This window comes from Alligator mississippiensis, chromosome 8 (assembly GCF_030867095.1).
Source record: "Alligator mississippiensis isolate rAllMis1 chromosome 8, rAllMis1, whole genome shotgun sequence".
Lineage (NCBI taxonomy): Eukaryota > Metazoa > Chordata > Crocodylia > Alligatoridae > Alligator > Alligator mississippiensis.
Window position 1 is genome coordinate 60,475,392 of NC_081831.1, and position 24,375 is coordinate 60,499,766.

At 47.6% G+C, this 24,375-nt stretch overlaps 1 long non-coding RNA gene across 3 annotated transcripts in view; it reads right to left on the reverse strand.

Moving 5' to 3' along the window:
- LOC106740009 (uncharacterized) overlaps positions 1-23,905 on the reverse strand; it is a 62,748-nt gene extending 38,843 nt beyond the window's left edge. For 2 of the 3 annotated variants that reach the window (XR_009463980.1, XR_009463979.1), the window contains exons 1-2: positions 23,756-23,905; positions 23,405-23,528 (exon numbers count right to left, since the gene is read on the reverse strand). This is a non-coding gene — a long non-coding RNA (uncharacterized LOC106740009). Of the gene's footprint in view, positions 1-19,737; positions 23,529-23,755 lie in introns of those variants that run through there. The other variant, XR_002090361.2, reaches the window with a different exon arrangement.
- Positions 23,906-24,375: the final 470 nt, after the last annotated feature.

Consider the following 24,375-nt stretch of genomic DNA (forward strand, 5'->3'; position numbering starts at 1 on the left):
TGCTCTGTTGCCTATGGGGAATCAGGGAATCTTCTCGCTCTAGTTTATGTGATATGTAATTCTGTCTCCAGTCAGCACTTGGGAAGTCAGCTGCAGCCCAGGGTAGGGGCTAGCCAGGCTCTCAAAAGCCAGCCTGATTTCCTGGCTGAGGCTCAGTGGGTATGGGAATCAAAGGCCTCAGGTTGTGCTCCTGACTGGCTATGTGAACTTGGAGAAATCCCTCTGCCTCACAGAGACCATCTGTGCAACAAAGATAAGAACCTGCCTCATAAGGATCACAGAAGCCTTAGAAAGTGGGGTTGAAAGAGGCCTCAAGCAGTCCATCATCATCACTGGCAATCTCTTGCACTCTAGGTGGATTGTCTTCCATGATTGCTTTATCTGTGGGGCCAAAGATGGCTGATGAGACCAATCTAGGATTGACAGACTTTTGCAGCCTGGGCACATGTTTCCGTGAGAGGTGGGTGGCTCTGGGTTCTTGGTTCGGTCCACAAAATACTGTTTCTGCTGGTCCCGCTTTTCTATCTCCTGTTGTCGTCATATAATTTCAAAGTACTGAGATCCTTGCAGCAGACTCTTCCTCCATTTGGGTTGGTCCTGGGTAATAGTCTTTCAAGTTGGCCTTGAGGACATCCTTGAAGGACTTGCCCTGCTCTCTTCTTGAGCATATGCCTTGACTGAGCCTGGAGAATAAAACTTGCTTCAGGAATCTGGAGTCAGACATCTGGAGGATGTGGCTGGCCCAGTGAAGTTGATGTTGGATGATCATTGCCTCGATGCTCATAGTGTTTGCTTGCGAGAGGACGCTAACATTGGTGTGTTTGTCTTCCCACTGGATTTGAAAGGATCAACTATATCTACATGCTGTGGGGATCATTCTTTCAGATATTTAAAATCCTCTGAGATCCTGATTAGAAAAGGTGCTACAGAAACACACAGCATCAATGACAGCTCTGTCATATATTACCATCCATTATTAATCTTTATGCTGTAACTGGGTTTAGCCGCTCCCCACCCCCAGTCCTCCACATCATTGAGCCCTCACCAGGCCAAGGGGCTCCCCTTCCCCATTACAAAAGCACATCTTGGCCTGGGATTAGAGAACCATGGGCACCAAGTGGGTGAGTGAGCACTGCTGTCAGACTTGTGGCAGTGAGGTCACCCTCTAACAGCCTGGATGGGGAAAGCAGAAATGACCCCGAGACACAGTGGCACCCAGGACTGACAGGGTGGAAGTAAAGCAGACCAGTTTAGTTTAAACACATATTTGCTTTTCTTGAGTAAATCTTTCTGTGGGCGCTGGGGATTCATGGTAAATGGAGCACAGGTGGGATAGTAACAAGGATATAAAGCTGACTGCAATGGGAATTATGGGTTTATTTGCAATGGTAATTAGGCACTGCCTCTTTAAAGCCAGGAGGGATTATGGGAATTCCAATCACATATAAGAAGGCCCGGAAAGTCACCTAACTTAATTTTGGCTTGTAGCCTACTAGGGTTCACGTCAGGTTAAAGATGGCTCTGAGTTTAGCAGACGTTAAGCTCTCAATGGCTGTGTAAACCATGCAGGTTCCTCCGATATGAACCTGTTTGGCCGCAGTACCTGAAATGTTTATTAATGCAAGTTTTTGTTTTTAATTTGTGTGGATGTTTTTTGTTAAGTCAGAGAATGTAGTTCTGCGCGTCTGAATGATGATGAGCCTGAATCCAGTCAGTCGTTACAGATCCCCTGGCCTTTCTCAAATGCAGCTTCTCCCTTCCCGTGTGCTCATCCCCACAAAAGCTGCAGCCACCTGGCTCCAGAGATAGCAAAAAGCTGGCTGTGCAACATCTTTTCTCAGCTTCCTTAGACTTCCTTAAGGATCAGCAGAGTCCCAGGGTGGCTCCAGGGATGGTCTGTCATTGAAAAGCACAGTAGGACAGGTGGGCTAAGAAAGACTTAGGTTGGAAATGGGTTCAAGGCTAACCTATCCTCCTGTTGAGTAGGGGTTGAACATAATGTTGAGCAGTGGTTCTCAACCTTTTTTGTACCAGACCCATTTGTAAACATCAGTAGCCAGTCCTGATCCAGTAAATACCTTACTTTCTACTTTAAATAGAAAACAGTCCCCTGGCCCTGCCGGTGCCCCTCATTCCTGACCCACTGCCCCCCAACCCCAGGCCCCAGTGTGTGTGGGGCAGAAGGTGGGTGTGTGGGATGGGGGTTGTGGGGCATGGGGGGTATGTGCCCCCCCAGATTTGTGCACCCATAGCAGGCATGGGGCTGCAGCTTGGCCAGACTGGCACCCCATGCTGCCCATCACCCCCCACCTCTCTGGGGTACAGCTGCATCCTGAGGGGGGCAGCAGTGGGAGCCGGACCATGGGGGCGGGGTAGAGCCATAGCCCTGCAGGCAAGCAGCTGGTGGTGGGAGGAGTTGAGGGCAGTGTGGCACCCCCCGTCCATTACTCCTTGCAGTGCTGGTGGTGTGGCTGGCATGGGGGTCCTGACAGTGGCGGCGGCAGCAATCAGTCATGTCACCCTGCTCCGCCCTCTTGCACTGGGTCCTGCCCACTGGGTTGTGGAGGCAGCAGCTGACCATGCCACTCTGGCCAGGCTGCAGCCCTGTGCCTGCTGTGGGCACACAAATCTGGGGTGGCACAGGTCCCCTGACACATTGCCCATGCCTTCCCCCTGACTCCCACAGGCTTACCTGCAGGGAGCTGCGGGAACTGCTTTTTGCGCTACCTGGCTGCCACATGCATGTGTGCGTGTGCACATACATGTGGCGCCCCTGCCTAATAGCCCTCCTCTCTCTCCCCCCAGCCCCAAGCAGCCCCTTGCAGGCTGGAACTCTCTCAGCCTGCAAGGGGAATCCTGCAATTTCCCACAGTTTTTTCCTTAAAGCAGAATCCATTTTTAACATTTGCTCATGAACTTTTCGTATATTCCTGTGACCCACTTTTGGGTTGCAACCAACAGGTTGAGAAGCACTGACATAGAGCCTTGTAAAATGGGCACAAGGTTCTGGTTGCTCCACGGCTACGTTCACCAGTGCCATAGAGAGAGCAGAGTACATTTTTGGGAATGGAGAAGAGCAACTGAGGCTTTCTTCAGCCTTGTCATTTCTTGCAGCTGGGATGGTCCATAGGGGCTTTTGGCAGTAGGCAGGCAGAAGTTAGAGCAGCCCCAAGACTGCTCTGATTTGACTCAGACCCCTGCAGTTTGAAGATAAGGGAGGCACAACGGTAGTGTAAAGCTCCTCCTTGGTCCAGTGCTGAGCAGAGTAGGGGCACTGGGAAGAGGTAGTCCAGGATGCACTGGCAACATTCACTTCAAAACTGAGTCAGTCTCCCATCAGGTTTTAAGTGGTGATATGGATAGGGCTGGGTGTTGGAGCTCATGGCACAGGATCTCAGTACTGTAGCAAGGGAGGGGTGAGCAGGGAAACCGCCCTGGGTGCCGAAGCAAAGGGGCGCCAACAGGCAAGTCACGAGTTAAGCAGGAGTTGAGCAGGCGAGTCACGAGTTCAGCAGGAGACTGAAAGGGCATGGCGGGGGCTAAGCAACCAGAGGGGCCATGGCACAGGTGCAGGCTGTGCCCAGCAGCTCAGAGCCTGCCCAGCACCTAGTTCTGTTGTGGGCCAGCGCTGCACAGACAGACATGCCCCTCCACAGTTCAGTTGCATGTGATACAGCCTGGTGTTTCCCACCCTCCCAGCCTGCTGGGGCTGCTTTCTGTGGCGGGTGGTCCAGCCCTGGCAAATGGACACTGCTCAGGGTCGGGGACAGAGCTTACACCCAAGTGGTGCTGGAGCCCGCAGGTCCAATGCCTGGGGTGAGGCGGGTAAAACAGTGGCCGTGGGGCCTGCCCTGCCCAGCTGCAGCCCTATTCCAGGAGCATGGGGAAAAAAGGGCAAAGCCTGCCTGGTCACAGCACTGTCCCTTTGCAGCGGCCGGGGGGGAGGGAGGAGGGTGCTGATCTTTGCCTGCCTGGTGCCCGGCTGGGCCAAACCACTGAGGGCTCACAACTGGTTTCCACACCAAGCTCGGTATCAGCCTAAATGCCCCTATAAAAACTTTATGAGTTTGTTACTTTAATTGCTGACTTGTTACAGAGCACATAAAGAGGGTATTGAATGTAATAAAGGCTTTATTAAAGTTTGGGGACAGTGTTTTTCAGTCCTGACCCGGGCACCAGACTGCATGACCTTCCTAAGCTGCTGAGTTTTTTCATTAGACAAGACTGTGCTGTGCCCTGATTGGTGGCCCAAAAAAGGACCTCACCTCTTTGTGTGAATGGGAATACCCTTGCTGGCTTTCCACTCTTCTCTGTACTAGTGTCCTGAACTCTCTTTGGGTCCTCCTTGTCTGGGCCTGCAGCCTCTGTCTGTAGCTGCTGCTGCTTTCTGTTGTTTTTCAGCCTTGTTATCATCAGTGCTGGGACCTGTCTAGAGGCAGGAGAAAAAAGAGCAGCAGCAGTGTGTGTATGAGTGCACATGTGTGATTGCAGCAGGGTGAGACCTGGCTGGTAAAAACAGCCAGCAACCACCTTGAACCCAGTGGAAAATTATAAGTGAAGGAGAGGAAAGGCTGTGTGGCTGCTGCTTGTGAGGGCAGAGGGTGCTGTGGGGAGGGTGCTGCAGAGATATATAGCAAGCAGATTTTCTTCCTGCTCCAAATGTCTATTGAGAGTTGGGCTCACTTACTCTAATAGCATTTGTATTAAAACCACAGTCATTTATAAGAGCAACTCTTTCTCCAGAGGCTCAGCTGCCATTCGGAAGATTGCTTGTAGGGCTCATGAACGAGGCAGGCTCACCACAGACAACCATAAGAATAAGAGAGACAATGACCTTTACAGAATCTCTCCTGGAGGTGTCTTTGGTCCTTATTAATCTTTGTCTAGCAGCTGAAGAGTGCTATAGGCTAGGGGTTCCCAACCACTGGGCCATGACCCAGTACTAGGCCGCTGAGGGGTGGCTGCTGGGCTGTGGCTTCCATTGCCAGCAGTTACGTGCACCGTGTGGGGTTAAAGCTGGGTGGCGGGGCAGCCCTGGGTGGGAGGCAGCCGGCTCTGTGCTTTCTGTCCTGCTCCCACAGCCATGGCTGTGCCCAGTGAGGCACTGCATGTGCACTAGGTACCAGGGCCCATGCCAGGCTGGGCAGGTTCCCCCCAGCCCTGCCCATGGCTGGGAGTGGGGGGGGGATGCAGGTGGGGAAATGCCCAGGGCAGAGACCAGGGAGGCAGCCCTGCTGCTTGCTCCTAGGAAGGGCAACAGAGCCCCTTATTCCCAGGCAGCCCCAGCTGGGTCCCCCGGTGCCATCACCTGCGCAGCCCCCTCTCTGCAAGGTCACCTGGTGCCCCAACCTGATTCAGTCCTCGCAACCTTCCCTCCCCCATTTTCAATTTAAATATGTAAATTAAATGTAAGTATGTACATTAGATAGTTTGCCAGTCTGCCGTACAAAAAGGTTGGGAACCACTGCTATAGGCTGTATGAGGGTGTAGGTTGTAGCTGTGTTGGGTAAATCTGATATCTTTTATTAGACCAACTCAAATAGTTGGAAAAATTCTTAGCAAGCTTTTGGGTTTAAATACTCTTCCTCAGGCTGGGGAAGCATCTGCAGTTGGTGCGCGCTCTTCCTGAATGGAATGAATAATAAAGAAGCCAGAGGCTGGTATGCATGCAAGAAAGCCTGTCAGTGAAGATGTAAATTGAGGAGTTAGTGGGTGAGAAACAGGCTGGAGGGGGATGGGAGGGGGGAAGGGGAATAGTGGTAAATAGCTGGGTAGCTGGTAAATAGTGGAAAGGTACCTGGGGACTCATATATCAGGCAAGTTATAATGTGTCATAAATCCAACATCTATATTTAGTTTTTTGTATCCAGGAGGTTGATGAAGTGAAGTTCATAGGTTCATCTGTGAAAAGTGTCTTGTAAATCCCTTTGAGGATTAGAACTGAGAGATTGGAGAGAGAGTGGTCTTCTTATGAGAAATGTGCCCTCACAGGTAATTGGGTATTCTTGTCTTTGATAGATTTCCGGTGTGTGTTCATTCTGGTATGCAGTTGTTGTTTGGTCTCTCCTGCATATTTTCCATCAGGGCATTTGGTGCATTGGATGAGATATATAACATTTCTGGAGGTGCAGCTGTAAGATCCAGGAATGTTGATGGTTCTCTTGTGGGGTGTAGTAATTGTGGTGGTGATGGAGATATGTTGACAGGTTTTACATTTCTTGTCATGGCATGGTCTGGATCCATTTAGTGCGTCTCGGGCCTTCGGAAGTTTGCTTGTGGTGATGAGGTTAGCAAGGTTCAGTGCTTGTTTGAAGGCTAGGATGGGTGGTTCTGGGAAGATCTCTTTAAGAAATGGCCCTTCTTCTAGTATGGGTTGTAATTATTTGAGGATTTTCCGTATAGGTTCGAGGGAGGGATGATATGTCATGACCAGTGGTGTGTGATTCGTGGGGGTTTTCCTTCTGTATTTCAGCAGTTCTTCACGTGGTATCCGGGTGGCTCTTTCAAACGTGTGATCTCTCTCTGGATAAGTGTCCTTGTTGAGTGAAAACCTTTTTGAGATTTGTGAGGTGACAATCCTGGGTGTTCTCCTCAGTGCAAATTCGGTGGTATCTGAGGGCTTGGGTGTATATTATGGCTTTCTTGGTGTGTTTAGGGTGATTGCTGGTTCTGTGCAGATATGTATTTTGGTCTGTGGGTTTCTTGTATATTGTGGTCTGTATTTTATCATTCTGGAGAGTGATCATTGTGTCTAAAAAGGAGATGTTGGTGCTGAAATATTCAAGAGATAGTCAGATGGAGAGATGATGATTGCTGATTTCTGATGGAACTCAATCAGAGATTGCTGGTTTTCAGTCCAAAAGATGAAGATGTCATTGATGTATCTTAAGGACAGTATAGCAAGAGTTTGATGGTGCAGTCCTTGAGGAATTCTTCTTCCAGGTGGCTCATAAAAAGGTTGGCATACTGTGGGGCTGTTTTGGTGCCCATAGCTATGCCCATGGTCTGGAGGAAGTGTTGGTTATTAAAAGTGAAATTGTTTGTGTGTGAGGATGAATGTTTGAGTCACCATTGCTCCACTGAAGTGGTTCAAGCAGAAAGGGAGGCTTCTCTGGGCAGGATACTAGCTTGTGTCTAAACGCCTTCCCAATGGGCTCAAGAACTTTTCCCATAAAAGCTTTTTTTATTTTCAGTTGAAAAATGTTTTTTGTGCAAAGTTTTCGACCAGCTCTTGTCCCTTCCAGCTGCTGTCTGAGGCTGAGCATCAGGTCTGCTGAAGTATTAGTGTCATTTCCAGTATTGCCAACCCCACCATGTCAAAAATCAAGAGACAAACTTTTAAAAATCAAGAGATTTGGCACATAAATCATGAGATGCTATTTTTGAAGTATAGACCAATATACATATATTGACTGTTGGTTTATAAATCCCATTAGTCACTTATTTGACTTCTAATAGGTCAGAGATTTATACAAAAACTGTATTCCTAACTCAAAATTATGCAGGTGTAACTTTGTATAGTTGAGGGTTGGGTGGGTATAGGGTGTGTGTGTGGGGGTTGTTATTTGTGAAGGTGTGGAGGGGCTGTGGATGTGTGCATGGGGCTTGGAGCCCGGGGGTGGGAGGGACGTGGTCCCTGCATACCCTGGCAGGATGTGGGGTACTGTGGGGTCTGGAGTGCGAGGCAGCAGCAGGGCTAGGGGGGCTGTGATTTGGGAGTGAGGGGCAGGCACACAGACACAGACAGCATCAGGCCAGTCTGTGGAGGGAAGGGGCAGGGGGAGAGGGAAGGGGCAATGCGGGGCAGATCAAGGACCCCACAGTGAGGGAGGGTGTGGGGCAGGGGCAGGGATGAATGGGGTCCCAGGGTGGGTCATGCGACAGAGCTGCAGGCAGATTTAGAGGTATGGAGTAGGGAGGTGGAGGGGGGGTGAGGAGTATATGCAAGCATCTCCAGGGGAGGCATGGGCGGTATGTATCACCTGGATTTGTGCACAGGGAGGAGACGGGCTGCCCGCTGCAAGCTGGGGCTCTGCACCCTGCTGCCTTTGTCCTGGGAACTGCACAACCCCAAGTTCTGCCTTCTATCGCTAGGCAGGCAGGGGACATGAAGTGTGGCCAGCACATGGCTCCCAGGGCAAAGGCAGCAGAGCGCAGAGCCTTGCCCGCAGTGACCAGCTTGCCTCCACCCTGCAGACATATCTGGGGAGCACATGCTCCCCATCCCTCCCCCTGGGGTGTGTGCAGCAGCAGGAAGCCGCACCCTCCTTCACCCCCCCCCGTGCCTCTAGATAAGCCACCTGTGGCTTTGTCACATGACCCACCCCAGCCCTGGGACCCCATTCACCCCAGCCCCTGCCCCACTCCTTCCTTCAGCGTCAGGGCCTTGAGCTGCTTCTCCTGCCCTTTCCCTCTGCCCCCCACCCCTTCCCCCCACAGGCTTACCTGCTGGGTGCTGCTCTACATGCCCCAGAAGAAAAAAAAATCTTGAGATTTCAGAGTTCTATCACAAGATCATGAGTCAGACTTAATTTTACTTAGAAATTGCAAGTCTCGTGATAATTGCCCAAAATTGGCATTACTGCATTTCTAACCACAAGAAAGGGGGCAATCCAAGTAGTGTGAAACCATAGCCTACTGAACCAAGCAAGGTACTAATTCCAGCTCCAACTTCCCAACTATGGTGCTTGTCAAGCCATGTAGAACAACATTTGAAAACTTGAGCTCCCAAAGTTAAACACCCACATCCACAAACACTGAGTACCTCTAGCTCCTCCTGACTCCTTTGGGACTTATAGGTGCTGGGAATTCCTGATAAACTGGCGGTTTTGATTCTGGAGCTCAAATATGAATTCCCAGTTTAGAAAGCATGGCTTTGCCTTCCCTGTGTCTCTGTTTCCAGGTCATTCTTACTGTTCTCCTTTTCTTTCTATACTGACCCATCCTCAGACTTCTCTTTCCCCTCTCTTGTCCACTTAGGCTCCTTTCACTCCTAATACACTGCTACAGTCTGGTGCTCATCTGTGATGCAGGTATGGTGAGAAGAAACATGTATGGTAATGCCCAGTCCTGGCCATTAGTTGGCTGCACAGGGTGGTAACAAACCCAGCTGGCAGTAGAGTCACCAAGAGAGGTGCAGGGGTGCTCCACCCAAAGTTCATAACCAATAGTTTAGCTCAGTTGGCTACTGTGTGGTGCTAACAAAACTAAAGTGACAGATTTGAATCTCTGGTTGGACTAAATGATCTTTTGAGGTCCCTTCTAGCTTCACTTCTCTAGGATAACTACCTGGGAGGAACAATGGCATTTCTATTCAGATGGTGCTGAGAGAGTCCACTGATTTCATGACTCATTGTCATCTCCCATTCCTGCTAATCTCTCTTTGCTCCGCAGGTGCTAACAACCCTCTAGCATTTATAATGGTCTCAATGTTCCACTATTCCTTTCTTCTGCAATTTAACTGTCTGTTAGCCATTCCTGGTGACTGTCCCTTCTATTCCACAGCCCTGAAGACTGTTTTTAGCTCTAGCTAATAACCTTAACTCAGGTGTGATCATATTAACTTAGGTGTAGATATAACTGATAGTGAAGTATTGGAGTCATTGTCAAGGCACTCAAGGAAGCTAGGTTTTGTTTTATGAATCTGAATAAGAGATGTATATTTGACTATAATGATTATAGAACTAATGACACAATATCTTTGGATTATTTTGACTATTTTTGCCTAGTTTGTTGTGTTTTTTTCAACTTTATATATAATCAAGCAAGCTATTGATATGATTATATATAATCTCGTGCACATTCTAGTAGTTATATTGGTTTTTGCTTAAACAAATACTATAGTGCTAGGCCCCTAGCATATTACTAAAGCATCTAACTTCTGTTTAACTTGAGAAAAATGGGTGTTGTGTTATATATACAATGTATCACGCCCCCTTTTTCTAAATCCTAGATCTGCCCATGGACTTACCACTCACAGGAGTGCCCTGACTTGCCAGGGATATTTTGTGGGAAGTTTCATGGTGGTTACATTACATAACAGACTCTGAGGTGGACCACAAGTTGTCTTAAGTGTTCACCTAGCCCTGCTCTCTGTGGTTAGGGACAGACATTACACATAAACCAGTTTAAGTAATCAGAAATTGGTTTAAACCTGTAACAGAACATAAGCTCAGTGCATGAACATAAACCAGTTTCAAAATGGCTGAAAGTGGTTTAAGATAAACCTGGTTGAATGTAGTATCAGGCTCAACTGATTTGGGTCAAACCAGTTTATGAAACTTCTGTCCCAGACCCCTTCCTGGTTTAAGTTAAATCACAGTCCCACAGCATGCTTTCCAGCCACGGGCTCGGCTGTGCTGGCTGCTCTAGCAGAGAAGGGTTGGGGGGAGGGGCAGAGGAAGAGAGAGGCAGGGACTGCCCCCAGGCAAATTCTAGCTGGGGTCTGGGGCCAGGGAAGGGGGATTAAATTACCCTTCCCCCAGAGTACAGAGCTGCCCTGCCTAAATTTACTGAAAGTTATTGCTGCCTACAACTGTGGACTACAAATCCCAGAGGCACCTGGAAGAGGAAGTGATGATGAACAACCCTGCAGAGTCCTATTGCTGTGATGTAGACTGCAAATCCCAGAGACCTTGGGGGCAGCAGGAAGAGGAAGTGCCAGAGAGTTGTGGTATAGCACCCCCTGCCTTCTGGCCTGAGCTACTGCAGACATGTGGCTACATTCCCTGAATCAAAGGTAAATGTGTGTCCAGTTGTTTCTCAGCTTAATCTCTGCAGTTTACATTAACCTGCAAAGACCGAATTGATTGAGCCTTAGGCTTTTTGATTGCCTGTATTTAGTCTGTGTCCCTGGCTCAGCTGGCTAACAGCTTTTTGGTGCTGTTGGGATTGGCACAAAGTTGCAGGGGGAGAAAACATTTTCTGCAGAAGTCCAATAGTGCCGGGTGATGAAATGGGGACATGTTGGTATTCATGGGCAAGCCATTCACTTGCAAAATGACAGAAGTCAGGACTTCTTCATTCTTATTAATGCAGAGCAGGGTGGGAGCATCAGGAACAGAATCAGTTAAAAGGTTTTTTGGCAGGGAGGGTGGGACAGGCGTCAGGATAAAACGGATGAGCATTCGGGTGCTGGGAGGGCAGAATACTTTGCAGAGCTGACAGCAAAGTGCTGGGGCTGGCCCTGCCATGGAGAGGGTAGATTAACTGTGGGATTGTGGCTGGGGGCTCCCAGAGTCTAGAGGATGTTAGTTTTCAGAGTTCATCAATAAGATTTCCCTCCTGTGGTTTCCAAAGATGTTTATGAAAGAGATACAGGAAGGGAGGAAGATCAAACCTGCTTTAGTGAAGCCCTTCTGGTTTTATCTGTAGTTTATGAGGTGACCAGACCTTAGTGGCTCTGTTTTAACTTGTTTTGAAGCCTGGCTGTGCTTTATGACTATTGTTCTGAAATGTTTTGACAGGGGCAGGCCTCACCCATCTTGGCTCCTCAGTGGGAACCTTATTTACCCACTGTGGGGAGTCTGAGGAGCACTGAGGTATCCAGGCTTTTTCTATGGGGGAGGAGAAAGGTCCAAACCTTCCACGTCTAAGTCAAACAGCAGCTGAGCTTGCATCTCTGGGGCTATTAAAGAATCCAGGATTAAAGAAAATAAACAGGAAAGCAGGCACTGTCAGTGGAATTGCCCTAAAGGAAGAGACTAGTGATCCCCCTTGCCTGTCAAGGTCTTAACAAACTGATGCATTGGGATAATTGTTATGCAGTGGCAAAGGAGAGACAGGTGGCAATCACTTCATGCCATTTCCTTCTCTCATTTGTATGCACAATGCTGGCATGGGAGTCGAGCGCTCAGCAGAGGAGATCAGGATGGAGCCAAATGCCCAGGTTTACTTCTGTTTATTTTTTTTCCTTCGGTTAGACTAATGTTTGGGCAACTCCAATTAACTTCAGTTAGTGACACCCAGTGACCTCAAGACCATGCTGACAAGAACCAGGTGTCCCAGGAACAAGTTTAGGTCACCTGCTGCACAGCCGCCTCAAAAGAAATTGTCATGCCATCTATAGGAGAAAAGGAGGGAATGAATAAAATGCTTCCCGATTGGTGTTTGCACAGAAACTTTTGCTATTTTGTAAGTAGCAGGATTGTTATTTCTAATTAAAGTAGTTTGTCAACAGGTACCCTGGCTTTTGTGGTGGGGGGGTGGAATATTACACAGGATGGTTCTGACCAAAAATAATCTTTTTTTTTTTTCTGACAGAGGACTGGGTTCTCCACTGTGCTTGTGTGCATGCTTGTGTGTGTGCAGAAGTTGTCAGGTTTTCAGCTAATAAAACTTCAGCTCCAAATCAAACAGTCTTGGGTCAAAACTATTTTGGGTTATCAAAAAGAGAATTTGGAAGGTTTCAACATAAACTTTTTGTCATTGTTGTTAACATATTTTCTACAGAGAAAAACCAATCCCCTTTACTATCTGTCTGCAGAGCAAACAAACAAGCAAGCAGACAGAATTGAGCACAACTAGCTCAGACTGATTTGCTGCTGTGGTGGGATAAAGCACTCTGATGTTTGCAAATATCATGATGGCATCTGGGAAAGTGTTTGCAGCTCCCAGACTTTGCAGACTCAGGCTGGAAGCCCACAGCTTGCCAATCTCCTGTTTATTATCCAATCAGAGAGCACAGATAATACCATGGGAATAATCGTATGCTACACACAGCAGATCGTGAGAGCCATTAATTCACAAACAACCATGGTCTGAAAATTACACATCCAAACTATCTAAACAAATTATTGCATGTACCAAATAGCAGTACCATGGCAAGGAAATCTGGCGCCCAGGGCAAAGCCCACAGAAGCAGCCTGCCCTCACCCTGCAAGCAGATCAGGGGGCACATTCCTCCCTCCATGGTTCCCTGGGAGTGCATGCTGATGCAGAAGCTACTTTCCCCCTGTCCCCGCACCCCCCCCCCCCCCCAAATGAGCTGCTCACAGCTCTGTCCTGTGCCCTGCCCCAGCTGGGCAGCACCTGTTGGCACCTCTTTGTTTTGGCACCTGGGGCCCCCCTCACCTCTCTCGCTACAGCACTGCCAAATAGATTCTGAGCTGATGGGGTGGGTTCAAGATTGATTTTATGCAATAATGGGTGCATCTACATGCGCAATTACCTCTATGCAATAAACTCCAGTATAGTTCACGCTGGAGTCAGCTGTTCCTGAGTGCAGTATTTATACGTGTGCTGCACTCAGGATTGTAGCAACTAGAGCAGAGGTGGAGCAGCCCCAGAGTGGCAGGGAGTGTAGGGGGTCAGCCCTAGGCTCTGGATAGTGGCACCAGGGCTGGCTGGGGCACAAGGGTGCTACAATGCAGGGATAACTGGCAGGCAGCCCCAGCACTGTAGCATCCTCATGCCCCAGCCAGCCCCCGTCACCGTCTACACGTGCTTTGTGGTGGTGTAAATTTCTGTGCCATAGTATAGTACTTGTCCCAGATGGTACTATCCTACAGTGGAGTTAGTTAATTTACTGTGCCCTAATATGGGTGCATGCGTGATGCTTTATGGCAGAGCTATTAGTCAACTTTGCAGTAAAGCACATATATAGATGCACCCAATGATACCAAAATTAATCACATTTTTGGGTCAACAAATATGATTTGACCAGTTTTACTCTTACCTAGTTAGTCATTGCAAGAAGCCAAAGGCAAGATGGAACAATGTATCATCAATCAGATAGAGGCAGGCAATGAGAAACTGCCCTGAGAGATTCTGGAAAGGTTGGAAACTGTCCAGCAATGAGCAGCTAAAAGAGCAGCTGGACCAGACCAGAACTGTCCTCAAAAGGTCAGACCAAGGTGTTTGTACATTCCTAAGGACCATGGGAGAAGCCAACTCCTGGGAAAGTGGTGGGGTGCTTTGGGGATGATTCTGTTTAGGGGAGGCATTTCCATGGACTTGTTATTGGAAGAGTGATACTAGCCCCAGACACTCTAAGCCCTTTAAGCCTGATACTTATTCCTTACAATGCCAATCCTCCTTACTTCCCTAAGCAGCAGCCCAAAACACCTCAGTCCAGAGGTACAGGAGACCACAATGTTCTGTTCATGTGCATGGCAGAGGGGTGTTTATGGAAGGTTCTGCTCTCTGGCTTTGCTTTGTAAGGGGGAGTGGGATCGTGTAAAATTAAAGAGAATGAAATTAATTTTGTAGTGACCTTTTCCATACAATTGGGGAGTTGCGCTTCACATTCCATGGGAGAGCTCATCCATGGCGCAGTGCATTCCAGGCTTCTCTTCAATCTGGCATGCGGGTAGCCAAGCCTGATGTGTTGCTCTGGGGGGAGAGAAGGGGCTGGAGTGGGAAGCAGAAGTGTGCCTCTGCCACTAACTAATATGGAATGAATACCATCTAATTAGACACATGTGAGCTACAAGCAACGGCTGCTGCTTTCTTCTCTTTAGTGTTTTCTTTATTAAAATGTTGTAGATACAGATTAACTCTCTTGGTTTAATATTTATTACCATGTAGACAAAACTGCAGGCACTTTACTCGAATGAAAAGGAAATTCTTTCACTCCTGCAAGGTAGTTTCTACTAAAATATGGTTCTATAAGGTCTAAAAATGACAAGGATCATGTGATGCTCTCTGACACCCACAGCAGAAGGGGGTTTCTTCCTCAGTCTCTGCTGACGGAAACGGCGTTCTCACACAAAAGGTTATAAGCATTCCCTACCTTACATAGAAACCGATAGGCACTGTACTTAAAAGATAGACTTTAAAATGGACATCTCCTGAATGTTTGGCAGATGGGAGAATGGACCTGCTGTTTCTGATCCTGCTGAAGTGCCCAGATATCTTGCAGCTTAATTAGACATCTGAACAAGTCCTTATCCGCTCCTCATAATGTTAGAGAAGCTGACAGTGACTGATAGAGCTGGGTAATGGGATTACAGGGTTTTTTAGCCCCTTGAACATGTGCAGGACTAGGACAGGAGAGGGAGTAGGGGATGGGATGTTCTGCTTTTGTACTACAGCTAAAACATAGATTTGAAAGAAAGAGGACTCTGGGCTGGGGATTGTGTTAGAGTTTTAGACAATGATTTGAGAATCTTCTAACCTCTGTTGTTTGTCACTGATGATATAGGAAGTTTCCCTTTGAGACTGTTACTCAGGGCTCTTCCTTAGGCAGAATATCCTAACACAAACAAGCACTACTGGTGCACAAAGCTTCCCTGCTGAGGGGTGGGATGGACCTCTCCGGGTAACCCGTTTCAGAGTTTTACTACCTTCCTAGTAAGAAAGTTTTTCCTGATTTCTAACCTAAGCTTCCCTTGCTACAACTTGAGACCATTGCTCTTTGTGCTGTCATCTGCCACCACTGAGAACAGTCCAGCTCCATCCTCTTTCAAACCTCCCTTCAGGTAGTTGAAGGCTGCTATTAAATCCCCTCTCAGTCTTCTCTCCAGACTAAATAAACCCAGCTCCCTCAGCCTCTCCTCATAAGTCATGTGCCCCAGCCCCCTAACTGTTTTTTCATAGCCTCCTTCTGGACTCTTTCCAACTTGCCTACATCCTTTCTGTAGCGGGGGCCCAAAACTGGACACAGGACTTCAGATGTGGCCTCACCAGTGCTGAATAGAGGGGAATGATCACTTCCCTCAGTCTGCTGGCAACATTCCTAACAATGAAGCCCAGTATGCTGTTAGCTTTCTGTGTAACAAGGGCACACTGTTGGCTCATCTTCAGCTTATTGTCCACTGTAACCTCTAGGTCCTTTTTTGCAGAGCTGCTGCTTAGCCAGTCAGTCCCCAGCCTATACGAGTGCACAGGATTGTTCCATCCTAAGTGCAAGAATTTATACTTCTCTTTATTGAACCCCATACGATTTCTTTTGGTCAAATCCTCCTATTTGTCTCTGAATCCTAGCCCTACCCTCCAGCATATCTACTACTCCCCTACCCCCCCCAGCTTGGTGTCATCTGCAAACTTGCTGAGTGTGCACAATATCCCATCTTCCAGGTCACTGATGAAGGTATTGAAAAATCAGCCTCAGTACTAACCCTTAGGACACTCTGCTTGATACCAGCTTCCAACTAGACATTGAACCATTGATTGCTACCCTTTGAGTCTGATGATCCAGCCAGTTTTCTATTTATTCATCCAACCCATATTTTCTTAGCTTGCTTACAAGAATGTTGTGGGAGACTATATCAAAAGCCTTGCTAAAGTCAAGGTATACCATATCAACTGCTCTCCCCATCCACAGAGCCAGTCATCTCATCACAGAAGGCAATCAGGTTGGTCAGGCATGACTAGCTCTTGGTGAATCCATAGTGACTGTTCATAATCACCTTCTCTTCCAAGTGCTTAGAAATGGATTCCTTGAGGACCTGCTCCATGATTTTTCCAGGGACTGAGGTGAGCTTGACTGGTCTGTAGTTTCCTGGATCCTCCTCCTTCCCTTTCCTAAAGATGGGCACTATATTTACCCATTTCCAGTCACCTGGAACCTCTTCTAGTTGCCATTAGTTTTCAAAGGTAATGGCCAGCAGCTCTGCAATTACATAGGCCAACTCCCTCAGCACCCTCAGGTGCATTGTGTCTGGCCCCATGAACTAATATACTTCCAGCTTTTCTTAATAGTCCCTGTGGGCAAGGGCCTTCTCAGTGCCTGCCACTTTAATTGCCATCTCCCCCTTACTTTCCTGCCATGCCTCAATGGGAAAAAAGAAAATAGAAACGGGTTGACAGTGGCCAGCGTGATAGCAGACATCTGGTGCGCTGCCCCTTATACCCTGTCGATGCCCAACCCGTATCCAGTTAACCAGATGGGTTCCTCTTCAGATATAGGGATCGTTACCCAGCTTGTTTCCTCAGTGGCTTGGTTCTACCTCTCAATGCTTCCTTTAGGTGGGGTCCACCGTTTTATGCTTGCTCCCAAAAACGACACTATGGAGCCTCCCCTGTCTGGGCTCTACATATAGCAGTCTCTACTCACAGAAACTTCTTGTTGTGGACAACAGTCTCTTCCCGTCACTCCTCCCAGGGTTTACTGTCCCCACAGAGAACTCACCACAGCAGTCTGCTTGTCAGGATGTGTCCGGGCTCTCCACACCGGCATTCCCCTTTTTCCGCTCCAGGTCTCTGCATGGATTCAGCACAGCTTGCTTCAGCTGCTCCTGTGTCCCCTCTCCTGGGGCATCAGCACTCACCGGCAATTGTCTTTTAGCAGGTTCTTCCAGCTCGCAGGACCAATAAGCAATGGCTCCTGTGGCAGGCTCTTGTGTTGCCAGAATTCCCGTGGGCGTCTGATGTCATCGGATGTGGGAGTAGCGGGACGGGCTTGCCGCAGGTAAGGGTTCCTCCGCTCCTTCTCTACCTTTGAAACGGGCTGGTAATGGTCCCCGGTTACAGTCCCTAATCCAGAAGTGGGCCTGTGAGTTATATTCAGCCTGCCAGTTGTTTCTATCTGGCCCTCTGGCTGCCACCGGGAGCCAGGAGCCTGAGGACGAAGAGCTGTGCCTAGGGCCATCCATGGGGGGGTAGGGGGGGAAGGGGGGTAGGTGAATTGGGGCAACTGCCCCGGGCCCTGTACTTTAGGGGGCCCTGTGGAGCCGGGTGGAGCAGCATGGCGACTCTGCACTGCTGCCAGCTTCATGTCTGGCTGCTTTGCACCCCCCCCGAATCCAGTGTGTCCAGTCACTCAGCACCACCCTGCTGCCACCAAATCCACTGCCGGCTTCCTTGTGTCTGGGGACAGGGTCCCGCACAGGCTGATTTTCCATGGGCCCCACACCCTGCTGAGGTCGTCTCTGGCTGCGCTCCACGCTGCTCCGCTCTGTTGCAGCCAGGGCTGAGCTGGACCACACGGTGCACAGACACCTCCATGTCCACCCCTGCCTCCATCCCCCCTGTACCCATCACTCACACCCAGCTTCCTCTTGGTCCTGCGGCTGTGCAGTCCTGGCACCGCAGCTGCTGGCGGCCAACCCCGCAATGTATGGGGTGCAATGCAGCGCGCTGCATATCTGTCCTGCCCACCCGCTAGCTGTTTGAAGAAAGCTTCATCCACCTTATCCTCCTGGTCTGGTGGTCTATAGCAAACCCCACCACAACATCACCCTTGTTGCTCTCCTCTCTGACCTTAACTGAGAGACTTTCAATTGGCCTATGTCCAGTTTCATACTGGAGCTCTGAGCAATCATACAGCTCTTTTACATAAAGTGCAACTCCTCCTTCTCTCACCCCGTCTGTCCTTCCTGAATAGCTTATACCCATCCATGACACTGCTCCAGCCATGCGAGCTATCCCACCATATCTCTGTTATTCCAATCACATCATAGTTGAGTGACTGTGAGGACTTCCAATTCCTCCTGCTTGTTTCCCAGGCTCCATGCATTTGTGTACAGACACGTGAGGTAACTAGCTGATTGCCCTAGTTTCTTAGGAAGAATGAGAAGGCTTCGCTGTTGCCCCCTCCTGCTTCTGCTCCCTCCAGGTCACCTGCTTCCCTATTTTCCTCAGGATGCCTCATCTGAGAGAATATTAGCACATTCAATTCTAGCCTTTCCTTTTTGGGAAGGTGCTCTCGCAGTTCACGGCCATGTATACATTGGCCGGGTGCTTCACTCTTTTCACAGGTTCATCCCTTTGACAGGCCTGGCTTTTAAGTGGGCTCCACTGTATATGAAGTTAATTGTCTCTTTTTATCATTGAACCCTTGTTTGTGTTTGTTACTTATGTTCCTAAATCAATCTCTCTCAGGCATTCCTCGGATTCACCTTATCACACTCAGCATTACTTCCCAGGCAGTGGCTGTGGATAGATTATTTGCTAGTAATTACTGTCTGCCTTGCAGATATAGCTGCCTTTGATCTGCTGTTTCATTGAAAAAAACAGGTCTTTTTTTTTTAAAAACAGCATTTATCACAGAAGCGGTGCTGTATGGTGAAGGGGTTTGTGGTCAGTGGGAAACCACCGTCTTTGTCATCATCAAACCACCAGCTTCTCCTTTCCACCCACAAGCAGTCTCAGAAGAAATAGTAGATAGGTAAATTCATAACTAGAGCTCATCCCCTCTCCTCTCTAAAGGCTTTTAGAAAGACAGGCACATGGCCCCTACATCAGACAGCCTCTTTCTGGACTGTCAGTACAGGCCTTAGGGTTGAACAACTTCAATTACCTGAGGATGGCAGCAATTGGAAATGCAAAAAGTTCCTGAGTCTGGTTCAGAGGCACATCCCAAAGTTCTGCTGCTTCTCCAAATTGACTTGATTTACAAACTAGCCTGCAAATCCCTGAGAGTTTAGGGTTTCCTAGGTCAGTTTGGCTGCATCTTAGACAAACTCAGCTGCTCAAAGTTTGGTGTTGGCCAAATCCAGCAAGTGCAGAAATGGCAGAAATGAAGGTAAAAGCAAACACTTGTTCAAATCCCAGAAAAGCTGGAGCTCAAGTGTTTTCTTATTTTCTCTGTATGGCTTTTCCCATCTCTGTAAGGACCAGTTCTCTGGAGTACCCCAGTCTGTGGCCACCCAGGATCACTGTGGTTGTCAGTGCTGCACACTGAGCACTTGCAATTTCATAACTGTGAGCAGGATATATCTGAGATCCACCTGCTCTGAAAGTGGTGCTCCCTTCCATGTGAGCTTATGGAGACACTCCACTAAGTACTAGAGGTGTTGGACATATGACACACAGCTGACAAGTTCTGGAGGCAGAGAGACACAAATGCCCACAAGATTGCTAATTACAGTGTTTTCTTATTACAGCAAGTCTGGGCATAGAAAGGGGGAGCCTCTGGGGGGAGGGGAGGAGGGGATTTATAAGGTCCTGAGGCAACTGAAGAAAGCTGGGAGGCTCTGGGGAAAGTGTTTTATCATCAGTAGTGGGGCCCCTTTGTGGGTGAATGAGGTTAACAAGGAGCATGGTGTGATGTGTAAGGAGAACTGAGTGCTGTGCTAGGGGATGGAGTGAACAGAAGATACAGCTAAATCAGACAAAAAGCAGAAGAGAAAAACATGGAGTAAGGAAACCCCACTGAAAAGATGAGCAAGCAGCTCTGGTGATCTCTTCATGCAGGGACTCTGGAATTGCAGCTGGGCCAGTTTATATAGAAAAAGAAAGCTGTATGCATTGTACTATGTATATTCTGCTCCTTGTTGGGGGATGGTTAGGTAGTGCTGGTAAGGGCGGTGATGCTTGTGCTCCTGTCTTTACTTTTAGGAGTACCTTGGTAATACAATTGGGGGATGCCTTTTATCACTGTGATCCCTCCACCCTAGATTGGAAATGAGGTTGGGTCAAGGTCTTGTTCCCTTCTGTAAGCGGGCTGAGGGAAGTGCAGCATCCTTGCTGAAAGCTTTGATGTGATGTCACTGTGTACAGGTCCCAGCTCTGCTCTGCCTGCAGCTTGTGTTACAAGCTCCCATTTTACCATGATTTGAAGGCATGTCTTATCTCAACTGGACATACTTTAAGAGGCACTGCTTAAAATACATGCTGCTCACTGAGCTCCTTAATTGCTTTTCATTGTAGAGATATTATAGAACAAGGTTTAAGTAATGGTAGGGAGAACAATGCAAAGTAAGATTGAAGCAGTAGAGATGTATCCTGTGGAGCGATGTCTAGTCTTTGGAAGAGAGGGGAACCAAACGGAAGACTTCCAGGCAACAGTTTTTTACACAACTCCACAAACTCTGGCTTCCAGACAGGTTTGGATTCCTGATGTTGTTTGAGGTCGCCTCACATTTAGAGACAGGAAGAATGTCCACAAACAGGTACACAAATGAAAATGGCATTTGCTTTAGATTTTTTTGTTTCCCACAAAGATCCTAAAGGATATGGTCCCTGGCAGAAATAGGTGAAAAAATGTATAATTCTAAAGAGCATTTGAACTAGATGAAGTCAGTGAGTACTCTGGCTGGAAACCTGATCAGAAGAGTTATGCTCAACCAGTCGTGGAACCGAAACAATGCTGTGTGAACTATGTCCAATCAAAGCAAATCGCACAGAGTAGAACTTCAAGCACTAATACCGAACACTCAGTGATTTGCTCACAAACCAGCTTGATTTCAAGAATTATCCTCAAAAATCTCCTGGCAAATAATTTTGAGTGATGATTAAAATTGAGAAATTCATGATGCTTGCGCAAATTCACAGCCAGAATAAGAACAAATTCTTCAGATGATTTATTCTTCCCTAGCCACAACTTAGCAAAGTCAGAGGAAGTGAAAATACTGGGTGAATTATGGGCACTGGTTGACTTTTGGAAGGAGGTTATGAGATTCACACTGACCAACCATGCTGAAAAGGGCATTTGGAAGAGCACTCATTATCTCCTTTCTCCAGAGTGCTAATTGGGGTAAGTGAATGGGTTTTGGAATGATGCTGCCACTTAAACCCGTGCGGGTCAGTGGCTCTTTGACCAGTGAACAGCAGTGTATTGATGGCAGGCTCTTTTCCATAATGTGACAAATCCTTGCTGGATCTTGAAATACCTCTAAAAGATGGTTTCTTCCAGCAGAAATGCAATCACTGGAAGTCATGCTTTCAAAACTAGGGCTTATGGAACTTGATAGATAGAGTTTGGTACCCTGAAAGCCTGACAAAAAAACAGTTGACCTTCGTTATCTACCTATGCCATAGTCCCAGCCACTATATATGAGTCTCTCTGATCCATTTAGCTAGGAGGAGAGGAGTAATTTTGCACCATTGGAGTCCAGGAGGCAAATGACTTGAAATGGGGTAGAGGCTGAAAAGGGGAGTTGATGTCACCTCAGATAATGTCCCTAGCTCACCACTCCGCACTGGCTGAAATCACAGCCTCACCATTTAACAGTGTACAGCTCACAGAGATGAAAAGGGGAAGCAGACAAGGAGGAAGAGCAAGAAAGAGGAAGAGGAGACTCATAGGAACATGGAGAGATTTGGGCAGGGGAAGCTGAGAGAGATGGGCAGTTCAGTAACCACAGCATTCTTATGTGTAAAGACTGGGATATACCTATCTCTCACATAGTTGTTGAATAATGTGGAGACTGGTGAATGTGTAAGTGGGATCCTGGGGTGTGGCGCATTACACATCACATCTCCACCAACTATGAAACATAGCTCATCATTGTGTATTTTGTTAGGGCTGGCAGAAATCTGACCCTGGGAAGTTGGGGATCTTATAGTATATGTGCACAGAAGGAACCCTCAGCAGCCAGTCAGAATCTCTGTCATAATGCCCATTTTAGAAATGCATATATCTGTCTCACATTTCCCCATTTCCTGTGGTAAACAGGGTGAGACACAGAAAACCTTGAGCTCTCCCGGAAACCATCCAGTCTGACCACAGAAATGCTCCAGCAAGATCTTTAAAGCTGGGAGAAAACAAAGGAATGAGCTACCCCAAGGAAAATGCATTTTAGACAGGAATGAAAGTAGGTTCTCACTAAGGGATTCAAGGTATCCCAGCAAGATCTATGTTAATCCTGGGTCAGTGATTTGGGAGGAAAACGCATTGGATTCTGGAAAGCTGTGGACACTACAATTTCACGTGTTTTATGTGTATGTACTATGTAGTGCCTTTAAAATCATAAACTGATTCTTAGAGAGGTGATTATACATAAAGATTCATAAAAGCAAAGGGCCAGGCCTCTGGGGAGACCTAAAGGAGGAAGTAACAGCGTCCTGGAGTGTTAGGGGCAACTGTGGATGTTAGAATCTGACTTCCATTGTTGCAGGGCTGTAAAAAGGGGACCCTCACTCTTTCTGAAAAGAGATATGGCAATGGTTGTTTATTTTTCACCTGAGTCACTCCCAGAGGGCAGGTGAGGTCTTGGTTTAGTGTCTCCTCTAGATCAGGCTGGTACATAACCTAGATACAGCTTGCTAAAAGGCCGGCTGGAAGTGAGACAGACAGATCTTTTGATACAGACCTGAAGCTAAAGAGATTGCAAATACAGTAATCTTCAGAACTTCCCACTGGGGTGTTAGCCTTAAGGTTGTAAATACATTGAAATCAAAGACCCAGTAAAACATGCAAATGGCTGTGTATGTGTGTCTCACCTTCCCCCATCCTTGCCCCTCTCTCCCTTCCTCCAACTTACTATCTTTCAATCTCTCTTCCTCCATCTCTCCCCCCAGTCTGTTTGGAGGAGGGAGTGATTCTTTAAAAGACATTTTTGTGGTTCTGGGCAGCAAATCAAAAAAATCTGCTTTTGTTCCCTTCGCCCTGCCCCCTCTCCCCTGCTGCAAACTCAGAGACACGTCACCTCAAACCTACACAGCCATCAACATAAACACTAATTAAGACATTCTCAGTGATGTTTGGTGTCAGAAATTACCAGCCTTACAAAAAGGATGCTGCTGTGCAGCAATTCATGGTGTCAGTTTATCCTTTTGTGGTAGTTGTGATAACGTGTACCTTCTCCTCCAGCTTCTGTTAAGCCTTTCACTCTATTGTGCTCCATGCTGTGGGTTTGGGGTTTTCAGCCCATATGGAAAAGCAATACAGTCTCCATAGACTCGTCCATGTGTATATGTGAAATCTGTGACAAATAGAAACAGCAAGCAGAATATTACATAATGACCCATATGTGATGCATGTTTTAAATACAATGTGTGTGCACTGTAAGTACATTAATTTATCTAAGGGTGTACTTGGTAGCCATGTTGGTCTGATAAAAGGTATCATTTTGGAACCACGAGTTCTAGTTTTTTGTATGTTAATTTATCTAATAACCTCAGAGCCATGTGGCTTACTTTAGTGTCTCACCTTCTGGGCCAGTAGGGGTGGGTAAGCACTTGCTGAAATCTTGTTATGGGAAGGGCTGCTTTGCTGCTGCCTCTGTATCACTTTCTGGAGGACACAGTGATGGCCAGGCATAGACTCTAGAGTCAAAGGACTCCTGCGTTCAGTTCTCCTAATCTGGAAAGGAAGGTTGCCACAGAGAGAGAGCTTCAGGGGAAGGTGGAGGAAGAGACATGGGTGTTCCAATTCTTCTACCCTCCAGGTAGAAGTACCGTCTCTCCCAACATTGTCTTTTAAACATACATAGACTTTCTGGAGCCATGGATTCCAATTCTGGCAGGAATAAGCCATTTCTCAAATCATCCATGTGAGTGCCATGCAAACTCCTCTGCTTGAGTGCAGTAGGTGTACTAATGAGGAATCTTTCAAATAAGGTTTTGATACCTAAACTCCTGTCTGCTCATGGTGGATACTTTCTATGATTTAGAGATGGAAAATCCCAGCTAGACTACCCAGTCTCCTGAATCGGTAAGTACTAGTGTTGTCCAGTCCCAAATGACACAGATTCCATTCTTACCCAAGGACACTATTCCCCATTGTTATGAAATTTTCCTGATATGCAGCCTACATTTCCCCTTGAGAAA